Source organism: Dama dama, chromosome 5 (genome assembly GCF_033118175.1).
Source record: "Dama dama isolate Ldn47 chromosome 5, ASM3311817v1, whole genome shotgun sequence".
In the NCBI taxonomy this organism is placed as follows: Eukaryota; Metazoa; Chordata; class Mammalia; order Artiodactyla; family Cervidae; genus Dama; species Dama dama.
Window position 1 is genome coordinate 11,505,368 of NC_083685.1, and position 12,019 is coordinate 11,517,386.

General features: G+C 46.0%; 1 protein-coding gene across 1 annotated transcript in view; it reads left to right on the plus strand.

Moving 5' to 3' along the window:
* Positions 1-12,019, plus strand: part of RPH3A (rabphilin 3A) — a 95,068-nt gene that overhangs the window by 6,853 nt on the left and 76,196 nt on the right. The gene's annotated exons all lie outside the window — the stretch shown is intronic.

A 12,019-nucleotide genomic window follows, 5' to 3' on the forward strand; every position in this document is an offset into this window, starting at 1 on the left:
TCTGGGGCTCCTGAGAAGAGAGATGATTTCTCAAAGTTTGTCGGGAGGCCCTCTATGCGAGATGCTGCCAGAAGGCATCTGTGTGGTCCACTCTTCCCCCCAGCCCAGCCGGCCCCTGTCCCATCCCCTCTACCTGTCAGTTTTTTCTGTCACTGTAGCACTGTGTCTCCAAGTCTCTGTCTCTTCTCTCTCCCCTTCTCACACCCCTACCGCATCCCCTTCTCCATCCTTCCCACCCTTTAAAAATTCCCTTTCTTTCTTCTCATAGTTCATCTTTCCTCCCCTTCTTTCTCCCTCATCTGATCTCTGCTCTCTCCCTCTGGCTGGCATTTTCTCCCAATCTCTTTCCATCTTCCTCTCCTAAATTCTGCCCTTCCCCATCCCATCTTTAGTCTCACCCAGGTAGATATATCAAAGTGACTTGGGAAGGGAATGCATTTACAAGTCCCGAGACCTCAAGTTGGGTCTCTGAGTAGGGTGAACCAACTCCCAGTTAGCCTGGGACGGAGGGGATTCTTGGCAGGCAGGACCTCCTGTGTTAAACCTGGGAGAAACTCAAGCAAATCAGGACCAGTTGGTCATCTTACTGTCAAGGTCAAGTGCTTGGGACTTTGTGGAGCTTTCAAAAGGCCAGAGATGTAACTTCCTGGGCAAGTTGCCTGTCCTCCTGCTCTGGAGAGGAGCAGCGTGGTTTCTGAAGCCCTCCCCAGCCTCAGTGGGTTCAGCACGGCTCTGCGTGGCTCTGAAGACTACCCAGGTGTTGAAAGGCCAGTGGTCAGTCAAGGGCATGGGGCTGACTCCTTCCTCCTTTCTGACTTCCTTCCTCCAACAAGACTCACCACCCAGCCAGTTAGCTCTGCACTCCTTAGTCACAAGAGGGATCTGGCGAGAGACTGCAGGTGGTCCCTATGACAGAGATTCCCAAACTTGAGCCTGGGTCAAAATTCCTTGGAGGGCTGTTAACACAGAGTTACTGATTCAGTGGGACTAGGATGGAGCCCAAGAATTTGCATGTCTAACACATCATTCCCAGGGGACATGGATGCTGCTCCTCCATGAATTCCACTTTGAGATCCACTGCTTTCTGCAAACTCATTTCCTTTCATTTATTTATTCCCTCATTTATTCCTTCATTCATTCATTCTCAGATATTTATTGTATCCTACCATGTGCCAGGCACTGGGGACTCAGCAGTGAATGAGACAGAGTTCCCTGCCTTTCTAGAGCTTACAGTCTAGTGAGGAACAAAAGAAACACAGAAACAAGATGGTTTTAGACTGTCAAGTGCTATGAAGGAAACAGCATGACATGACAAATAGTGATAAATGGTGTGCAGGGAGAGAGATAACTTAGTAATTAAAATTTAGTTATATGCTGTCCACCTGAAATTATCACATAGTTAATCAGCTATACTCCCATACAAAATAAAAAGTTTTAAAAATGAGTTACAAAAAGGATGGCCAGGGGAGATGGTAATGGTTGGATTGAGAGCTAAGTCTCTAGAAGGAGCCAAAAGGATCCAGGCTGGGGGAATGACAGTTGCAAAGGCAGAGACAACTATGTTGTCTTGATGAGACAGCAAGAAGGCCAGTGCAGTGGGATGGGGGGAAAGCAAGGGGGCCGAGGTGGGAGGGGCCTGGGGGCTGCAGGACCTGCCAGGGTAGGCATGGAGTCTGGATTTCATTTCACTGGGGGGTGGGGGGAGGGTTTGAATCAGAAGAGTGACATGACCTAGTTTAAAATTTGGTAATGATCACTTTGTTTTCTGAGTGGAGAGCAGACTGCAGGAGGCAGGGGTGGAAGTCAGGAGACGAGTGATGGGGAGCAGTGATGCAGCCTGGAGGACCAGGGTGTGCAAAGAAGATGGTGGTCAGATTCGGGGTGGCTTCTGCAGTAGCTTGGCCACCTCTTACTGATGGATTAGGTGTGGGGGCCCATTCTTGGCAGTGGTTCAGCGGTTGTGATTGCGGGCACCGAAAGTGGGGCCCATGGGTTAAGATGCCAAGACCAACAGGGTGTGCAGAGGAAGGGGCCTTTCAGGGGGGTCTGCAAATGCCTTTCCCAGGCTGGCTAACGTGTACCGTCCCCACCCCCACCCCCGCCCCCCACCCCCAGAGGAAAAGGCAGCAGCTGGAGTTTTTCTTTCTCCCATGAGCCGTGGCTGGATTAACCTGTCAGTGTTAAGGAGGACATCGATGGAACTTGGCGAAGTTGAAGAAGCCACTGGAAGCGGCCGCTGCTGCCGTGTCAGGCTGGGGCATGGGGCCGAGTCTCTCTCCCAAAGGTCTGGAGATCGGGGTGGGGGCTTGCGGGAAAGGTTGTCGGACAGGATGGCGGACCACTTCTGGCATCTGCAGCTTCCCCTCTGATCGTTAGAGAGCTACCTGTGGCTCACCTGAGCCGGGAACCTAGGCCAGAGGGCCTCGTCGGCACTGAGCATGCGCTGAAGGAAGAGCGCTGGAGGACCTTCATACCCCCTTCCCCCCGGGCGGGGTGAAAAGCCACGTGCAGACCAATGACCTGCCTCGTTTGCCTTTCAGAAAGGCATCTGCTGCTGTTTCTTTTGGTTTGCTTTCTCTCTCTCTCTCTCTCTCTCTCTTCTTTTAAACTTTGGAAGGGTTGATCTAGCCAGGGCCGCCCTCCGTGTTATCTGTGTGTTTTTTAAAGACGGGCCTGGGCGCGTGAACAGCGCATAAGCCACTATGGGGAGAAATGCCCGGGCAAAATAAATAGTGCTTATATGTTGGTTACCAAGTGGGGGCTTTACTTCTGATTATAGTGGGAGGAGAGCTGTCCTCATTCACAGCCTCTCAGTTTTCCACGGAGAACTCATCTGCTTTACAGACTAGCATGGAATTTTCTTTCTGATACAAGGTGCGGAGAGTGAATTTATTCTTTCTCATATCCTAGTACACGACCATGACCATCATCTATCCTTGCAGGCTTCTTTCTCAGTTTTTTATTTGTTCTTTATTATTTATTTTTTAAATTTATTTAATTAATTTTTTAAATTAATTAATTATTATTTATTCTCTTTTATTCCTCTACCCCACACCCCTCCCCTAATAGGCAACCCTTCTATTCTGTTCAGTGATCATCTCTTGTGTTGTTTATGCACCTGCAAAACGTGTGTTTTTTCCTTAAATTTTTATTTTGTATTGGAATATAGCCGATTAACAATGCTGTGATAGTTTCAGGTGGACAGCGAAGGGAGTCAGCCATACATATACATGTATCCTTTCTCCCCCAAACTCCCCTCCCATCCAAGCTGCCACATAACATTGAGCAGAGTTCCCTGTGCTATACAGTAGGTCCTTGTTGGCTATCCATTTTAAACATAGCAGTGTGTACATGACCTTCCCAAACTCCCTAACTGTCCTTTCCACCAGCAACCATAAGTTCACAAAACATGTATTTTTAATTTACATAAATGGTATGGTGCTATAGATCTCATTGTTTCTCACCTTTCCGCCCCCCCACCCAGCACTGTTTTTGAAGAGATTGTGAGATGTGCATGCAATCCTTTGCTTCTAATTGTTGCTGTACTCCAAAGTGTAAATCCCTTATATTTTATGCATTTTCTTATATTATATTAGTTTCTCTCCAGTTACCCAGATCATTTCTGGAAATTTTCCTGTACTGGGCAGCTGGGATTCTTTCAAGACATAGAGACTCATTTTTAATAGAACTTTAATGTCGTCTGGGGCTTCCTTGGTGGCTCAGATGGTAAAGAATCCACCTGCAATACAGGAGACCCGGGTTCAATCCCTAGGTCAGGAAGATCCCCTGGAGAAGGGAATGACTACCCACTCCAGTATTCTTGTCTGGAGAATCGCCTGGTGGGCTATAGTCCATAGGGTCGCAAAGAGTTGGACATGGCTGAAGCGACTTAGCATGTAGCAGTGTCATTTGAGAGGTGCAGATTGATGCTTTGCTGTTTTGCTTTGGATGGTTTGCTCAGCAAACACTGAGGAGCAGCTTCTAATATCAGACCCCATAGGTATGTCGAGGAAAGCAGAGGTCAAGTTGATGGGGTCTGGAGCCAGGAACATCTGGGTTTAAATTCCGTCTCAGATACTCATTGACTGTGTGACCTTTGGCAAAGTGAGTTTGTCTATCAGTTTCTTCTTTAAAATGGGGATAATCTTAATATTCTTATTTTATAAGATTGCTTGAGAGTGAAATGAGATTATGCATGATGTGGTTTGTGTAAGGAAACTTTGTCTTAAATGATACTTAGGGGCGGGATGTGGATAAATAGGTGTTAATGGCCCCTCCATGTTCTGCTGGATTTACCGTGTGGAGGGGTGTATGTGTGTGTGTTGGGGAGCAGTTTCCTGGCTAAGGTTGAGGCAGTCATTTCCCTCAACAACCTGTTGAGTAGGCATTTCCCCAGCTACACAGAGAGACCCAGATCCTGTCCCAGACTCAGCCACACAAGCTTCTCTGTGTACCCCCCAGAGCCTTGGTTTCCTTCTCTAACACTAACACGGCCTCTGGAAAAACACTGGGGGCAGCAGAAAGGATCGCATTGGCCCTGAATATGCTCGGAGGGTAAAATGCTTTAGAGGCTAGTAGTGGGCCTCCTCAAGTGGCCGTAGAGGCTCCCCAGAGCCACCCCAAGGCCCTGGGATTGAGCAGCTTTCAGCTCTGGAAAATCCTCCCTCTGGTTGTCATGGCAGCAGATCTGGAATGGGAGCCTTTATGCCGATGGGGCTGCATGGGGGCATTTCTGATTGACACAGACTATAACGGTGGCCTCAGGGCTCTACTACAGGGTGGTCTCTGATGCCCTGGGGGGCTCCCCACCTGCTCTTCATCCTCTTGCTAGAAAGGTCTCTGAGATAAAGTCTATCCAGTTGGGTTCAAGTCCCAGCTATGCAACATGGTAATTATATCCTGGAGCTGTAGTTTTGTACAGGAAGCAAATGAGTTGGGGGATAGACAGAGCAGTCCCAAGGACTAGCCCTGTGCTTTTCATTCATATGAGTGATTGCCTTTAACCCTCAGAAATCCTTGGGAAAGAGGCAGTAGTATTATGCCCATTTTGCATACAGAATTCTGAGGCAACAGAAAGCTGGAGAGTTCTCAGTCCCCTCCCCGCCACCCGCCGCCCCCCCCCCCCCCCGCCCCCGGTTCATTTAGTAAAGGGTGGATTCAACAACTCAAATCCAGATCTTTGGGATATTGCAGTCAAGTTTCCATAGCAAAGAAATAAACTTCCCAGGGCCTCATTCTTCTGCTCTGTAAAATGGGATAATAGTCAGTTACCACTTCCCTTAATATTCAGAATTGTTGCAAAGATCGAGCAATTTAGAAATACTTTTTAACAATGTAAAGCTCCACAGAAATGGATTGTCTAGTCTTCAGCTCCTTCTGGTTTGTAGCCAAAGCAACAATATCACTCTTGTAAAGGACTGGATCTCACTGACGAGTAGGGTGCTGTATTCTCAGTGGTTAAAGCACAGCCATTCCCTCTAGACTTCTTTGGAATTCAGCTGTGCTTCTTGCTGGACTGTGACCTTGGGCAAGTTGTTTGGCCTCTCTGGCCTCAGTTTACTCACCTATAAGATGGGAATAATAATATTATCTCCCTTGTAGAGTTGCTATGAAGATTACATGAGTTAATATACGTATGAAGCACTCAGAACAGTGCCCAGGACCTGGTCAACTATAGAAATGCTAGCTGTTTATTATTGCATAGGACATTTAAAAAATTACTTTTAGAGTCAATGGTGTTTCACAATAACCTTCTGAAGGGGAGAGTTGGGATTTGCTCCTTCCATTTACAGATGAAAGAACTAAACCTCATAGAGATAAACCTTTTCCCTAAGATCACAAGATAAGTTGGGAACCAGAAAAAGGTTCAGTCTTTAGGGATGACAGTGGCTAAGCCACAGAACTCCTAAAGCACAGCAGGTCCACCAGGCCAGTGACAAGGCATCAAGCCAACAAAATGTGACAATATGCTGGAAAAAGCAAGCAGTTGAAACTGTGTCCTCAGCATCCTTCCTGGTGGGCCCCAGCAGCTGTGGCTGTGAGCACATCCAGGTGGGTGGCTCCAAGTCATAAAACACAGCAGGTGGCTGACTCCCATAGGGCGCTGGGAGCCCCAGGCTAAACACACAGGGTTCTGTAGGCTACTTCTCATGCTTTGGGGTAAGTTGGGTATGTCCCCCCTCCCAGCTTCTGACTCCCCTACACGGGCCATCAGCAAACCTCTGGGCTCTTTGTTATTCACTCCACCAGTTGGTTGGCTCAAGGCAGGGGGGGTATGCAAGGACCAGGCATTTGTAAATAACCTGACTTGCCTGTGGGACAGCCCTGCTGGGCTGCCGGGGCTTAGCAATGAGAGCTAAGACTCCTTGGGTATTCAAATCTCCATTTCATCCCTTTTAACTGTGCAGACCTGGCTATTTACCAAAGCTCCCTGTACCTCAAGATTTTTTCCAACTATAAAATGGGAATGCTGTTAACCGCAACATGGATTTTACCAGGTTCTCACGAGGTCAAATGGGTTTATATGGGCAGAGAGGCCAGGACCCTATCATCACCATTGTTGTTATTTGTTAGTAGCTGATACAAACTTGTTCTCAGATCTTTGGATCTATTCATAGTTCAGGAAGGCTCTAGGAGATCACTTGTACTAGTGGTTTCCAAACATGGATCTGGCCTGTAATGAAGTTCCCACTAGCCTTGGTGAAAGGAAGAAATTAGGCCTTTACAGACAGGCAAAACATTACCAACTAAATTTTCATAGAACGACTTTTCATTTAGTCTAATGTTGTCTTTTCTGTTCATTTAATGTTAAAATATGTTCTTTAAAAATGACACATTGGCAATAGTTGATGGTAGTTTCTTTAAAAAAATTTTTTTGTGCCCTTCCTTGGAAAATAACAACAACAACAAAAGTGGGCAACTCTAGGGAGTGCCCCGCTAAAATCTGGAAGAGAATTGTACTCATTTGAGAAATCCAAATGTCTGGGAGCTTATTTTGCCCCATCATTAACTTCAGGGGTTATTTAATTTTAGTGTATGCAAGAATCTCCTGGGGTATTTTTTAACTCTCAAGGCCCATCCCTAGGAATTCTGGCTCAGAAGGTTCGGGTTGTACCCTGGAATCTGCAAGGTAAAGGGTTTCCTGACTGATACGGTTGCAGCTGATCCATGGGTCATTCTGGGAGGAACAATGCTCTTTCCCATGGGTGAATTCTCTTCATCACTCCCAGGGCAGTGGGCTTGAATGCCTCTAGGATAGTTGGCTCAGCACCTACAAAGTCATTCTGTGCATTGCTGAACAGGTTCGATCAGCGTGGTTGTCCTTCTTGATGTTAACTTAGATCTGCTTGCTGTCACTCCTGATCATTTTACCTTCCAGAACCAAACTGAAGAAATGAAAATCCTAAGACAGAACAGGATCTTTAAGTGCACATTAGGAGGAAATTGTATGAGGCTATAAATCTAAGTTCATTTTTGTCAGGGGGATAATTCAAAAATGAATGTCTGGTCTGCTCTGCATTGAATTTAGAGGTCCTCTCAACCAACATACAATCATTTATTCATTCAACATACAGTTACCACTATTCAGTTGATAGATACTTATTGACTACTTACTACCATGTAGGTCAGATATCCCCAAATAATAAAGTGGACCTTCAATTTCCACATTTTCCCTGTAAAATCAATCCCTCCTGACTTGCACAAAATGGGTAGCCGGACTTTAAAAAATAACCTATTAGGAGCTGAAAGAAAGAAAACAAAACCTATTAAGGGAGATAGATGAAATGGTCAAATGTCCATTTATAGTGTTTGATTCATCAACTATATTATACAAAAATACTTATTATATAAAATAATCAAGTAATCCATAAAAACTATGCTTTCTGCCACTGACATATATTTTAAAAACAATCAACAAACCAGAAAAGTAAGGGCAATTTTATAATTTAAAAAAACAGGTCATCTGCTACAAATATCTTTTGTTAAAGAATGGGAAAAGGAAGACATACCACTTGGAGCATAATGGTTAAAAAGTTTAGAAAGAATTTTTTAACTATTTTGTTATTCAAAACAAGTAAATAGAGAGAGAGAGAGAGAGAGAAGGTAGATTTCCATTTTCTGAGGGATATTTGGTTGGGGGTGTCCTTATGTTCTATTTGCTCATTTTTAGTATTTATTGGGCACTGTGCTCACTGTGCAGATACAGTAGAAAACAATTTAGAGTTGGTACCATCCCTTGAGGAGGTAGACATAAATCAGTGATGATACAAATGAATGTATAATTAGAACCTGAGGCAAGGGTTCTAAAGAGAGGAGCACAAGTTTATGAGCACATGTCACAAAGAAATCTGACCTCACCTTCCTGGAGGAAGTGACGTTTGACCTGGGAGCTGAGGGACGAATAGAAGTTACCCAAGTAAAACGAGAAAAGAACATTCATGACAAAGGAAAAAGCGTGTGTCAGGGCCCTGAGGTGGTGATATTCAAGGATCAAACAAGGCCAGCATCGGGCAAACACAGGGTTGTGGGGAGCTCAGTGTGAGATGAGGTCGGTGGTACCTGCAGAGCCATCGTGAGGAATTTGTCTTTATTCTGAGAGCAGTGCAATTTTATAAGCAAAAGGATGACCTAGCCTAATCTGTTTTGAAAATGACTTCCTGTTTGCAGCACAGGATTCACAATAAGGGGAGGAAATACTCTAAACTGACTGAGAAAGTTTCTTGTATTGGCCAATCCCCCTACATCCCTTCTCTTTATAGCACTGACTTCCTAGAAATCAGGAAGACAGTGGGACCCCAACCAGGGAGTGTTCTGCAGTTAATCATGGTATAGGGTCCGATTCCTGAAAATGTGGGGGCTGAGAGTGGAGGGAGGAGGTAGGGATAGTTGCCAGTCTGCCTGGGTTTGAATCCCAGCTCTGCTCTTATGCAAGCTTTCTGGGTAGCTCAAACAGTAAACGATCTGCCTGCAATGCGGGAGACCTGGATTCGATCCCTGGGTTGGGAAGATCTCCTGGAGAAGGGCATGGCAACCCATTCCAGTATTCTTGTCTGGAGAATTCCATGGACAGAGGAGCCTGGCAGGCTACAGTCCCTGGGGTCGCAAAGAGTAGGACACAACTGAGCGATTAACACTTCCACTTTTCTGCTGCTGTGTGACTTTGAGCAAGTTACTAAACCTCCATGTATCTCAGTTTCCTCATCTGGAAAATGGGGATGACAATAATATCTACTTCCTGGGATTGTCTTGGGAGTTTAAGAGGTCAGTATATATATTGTCTTTGCTTGGAACAGGCATGGGCTGTTGTGGCTCAGCTGGTAAAGAATCCCCCTGCAGTGTGGGAGACCTGGGTTCGATCCCTGGGTTGGGTAGATCCCCTGGAGAGGGGAAAGGTTACCCACTCCAGTATTCTGACGTGGAGAATTCCGTGGACTGTATAGTCCATGGGGTCGCAAAGAGTTGGACACAACTGAGCGACTTTCACTGGAACAGGCATGAGAGATGCTTGATAAACACTAGTTACTGTTATTTTGATGATGCTGATGAAATCACAGAGCTCGACATTCTAGAGGGGGTATTCTTAATCCTTTCCGCTCTCTGCCGACTGCCTCACTTCTTTTTGGACTTTACTTAAACATCAGCTTCTCAGTGAGGCCTTCTCTAATCATCTTATTTAAAATATCACCCCCCTCCAGATTTCTGCTTCTTCCTTCTTTATTTTTCCCCCTAGCACTTAGCACCATATGACACACAATTTTACTTGTTTATTTCATTTGTTGTCTATCTCCCTCCACTAGAATGTCAGCTCCACCGGTGCAGGAATATCTGACTATTTTATGACTATAAGCTCAATACATTGTACCCCACAGCATCTGGCAGCAGAGTAAGTGCTCAGTAAGTAGTATTTGTTAGACAAATGGGCACTGACCGTGTCAATCTAATGCTCTTTGCTCTTGTTCGAAACTGACCCACTCCCCAGGCTGCTCTGAGGGTCATTAAATGGCAAAAGCAGTAAAAGAGAAAGCAACGCCGTGCCCTAGAAGGGGTGAGGGACAGTCAGGGAAGGTGCTGAGGCTCCAGAGATTTTGGTGATGGGAAAGAAAGTGAAGGTCTTTATTATAAAACCAGCTCAGCAGCCTGATCTTTGTAACCTGATTAATGATATTAATCCTTTGTCGATACCAACATTACCTCAGCTCTGGCTGTGGCAATTGGTGGAACAGCAGACTTATTCAGTATTTAAGAAGACCTGCATTGCAGGAGAAGGGTTTGGGCTGCGTGTGGAAGAACAAGCAGCAAATGCTCAGTGACAGTCTCTTAAGTGGTGGATTATTTTTAAAAGGAGAGAAACAAGAGAAGAAAAAGCCCTAAAGCCCTCAGCCTCCCCCTGGGCTTCCTTGGTTTCTGGTAACATTTGCTCTGACTCAGAGCAAAGAGAGTGCTGTCAGCAGAAGGGAAACTATGGACCAGGAAATTTGGTCTCCTGTGCTTCTTTTTTCTAGCATTACATGCAGAGGTGGTCCCCGGAGTGTGTGTGGTCTCTAGACCAGCATCATAGCATCACCCTGGAACTTAGAAATGCAAATTTGGGGGCTCTATCCCAGACTTGGGCTTCCCTGGTGGCTCAGATGGTAAAGCATCTGCCTACAATGCGGGAGACCCGCGTTTGATCCCTGGGTCGGGAAGATCCTCTGGAGAAGGAAATGGCAACCCACTCCAGTACTCTTGCCTGGAAAATCCCATGGATGGAGGAGCCCGGTAGGCTACAGTCCATGGGGTCGCAAAGAGTTGGACACGACTGAGTGACTTCACTTCACTTCACTTCTTCATCCCAGACTTCCTGAATCAGAATCTGCAGGGCTGGGAAGTGGGCATCTGTCTACTTTCCTGAGCCCTCCAGCTGACTCTGATGTGCATTCAAGTTTAAGGTACACTGGCTGGAGGAGAGGGAGCCTGGAAAGAGTGTGGTTCAGGGCACATGGTTCTAAGCTGGTGGTTCTCAGCCCCAGCTGCACAGTAACATCATCAGGAGGACTTTCAAAAAGTATGATGTGGGTACCCACCATGAGCATCTTCTTTAGCTGGTTTGGTTGGGACCCTGGAATTCGCATTGTTGACTCCTCCCATCCCCCCTCAACAATTCTAGGTTGCGGCCAGGGATGTGACACTTCGTTCTAAGGCGCTCCTTCTGTTTACCAGTGATGTGCCTTTGGTGAGTCATCTTACCTCATGTGTCCTCATTTGGGGCATCTTTGAAGTGGGCCCTAAAACTCTAATCTTATGTGACTTGCAAGGAAATGAAGATTAAGAGGGATGCTATTGTGATATCTTCGTAGGTGTTAAAATGCTGTGCATGTAGGAGAGTTGATGAGGGTCTCCTGGGATGTGTGAATGCCTTTTTTGATGGTTCTTGACCATTTCCTTCTGGTTGCCTAATCGACCCCTCTCATCCTCTTGGGGATCTAGGGCCACAGAATGCTCACCGCAACCCCCCAAAATTTAAAAGATCACCGAGGCTTCTCAGTTTGGAGATTACTGCACTTGGGAGAAGAAAGGTCAACACAAGGTGCAGAAGGCAGGAAAAACAAGAGGACCTGGGTATAAGTTCAAATCTTACAGGCTGTGGTTGGCAGTGAGGACTTTGTATGAGAGTTATTGTTATTTTGAAATGAGAACTGCCAGTTTTTGAGCATTTAATGTGGGCCAGCACTGTGCTAGGGGTGCTTCATGTCTGATTTCATCCAATTCTTCCATCAGTCCTGAGTAGAAGGCACAGTGATAAGCCCCATTTTCTGGACAAGGAAGGTGAGGAGCCAAGGAACTTGTTTAAAGTTCCACGCTAGCAGGGGATAGAGCCAAGACCAGCCTCAGTGACATGTCTGGATTTAGGTACTTCAAATGCAGTGAGTCCCTAAACTAAAGACAGGTTGGCTTCCAGGGAAAGGTAATTCTTGACAAGAGAGTCTGAAGATGTCCCAAGAAGCACCAGGTGAAATGAGTGTGGGAGGAGTTGAGCATC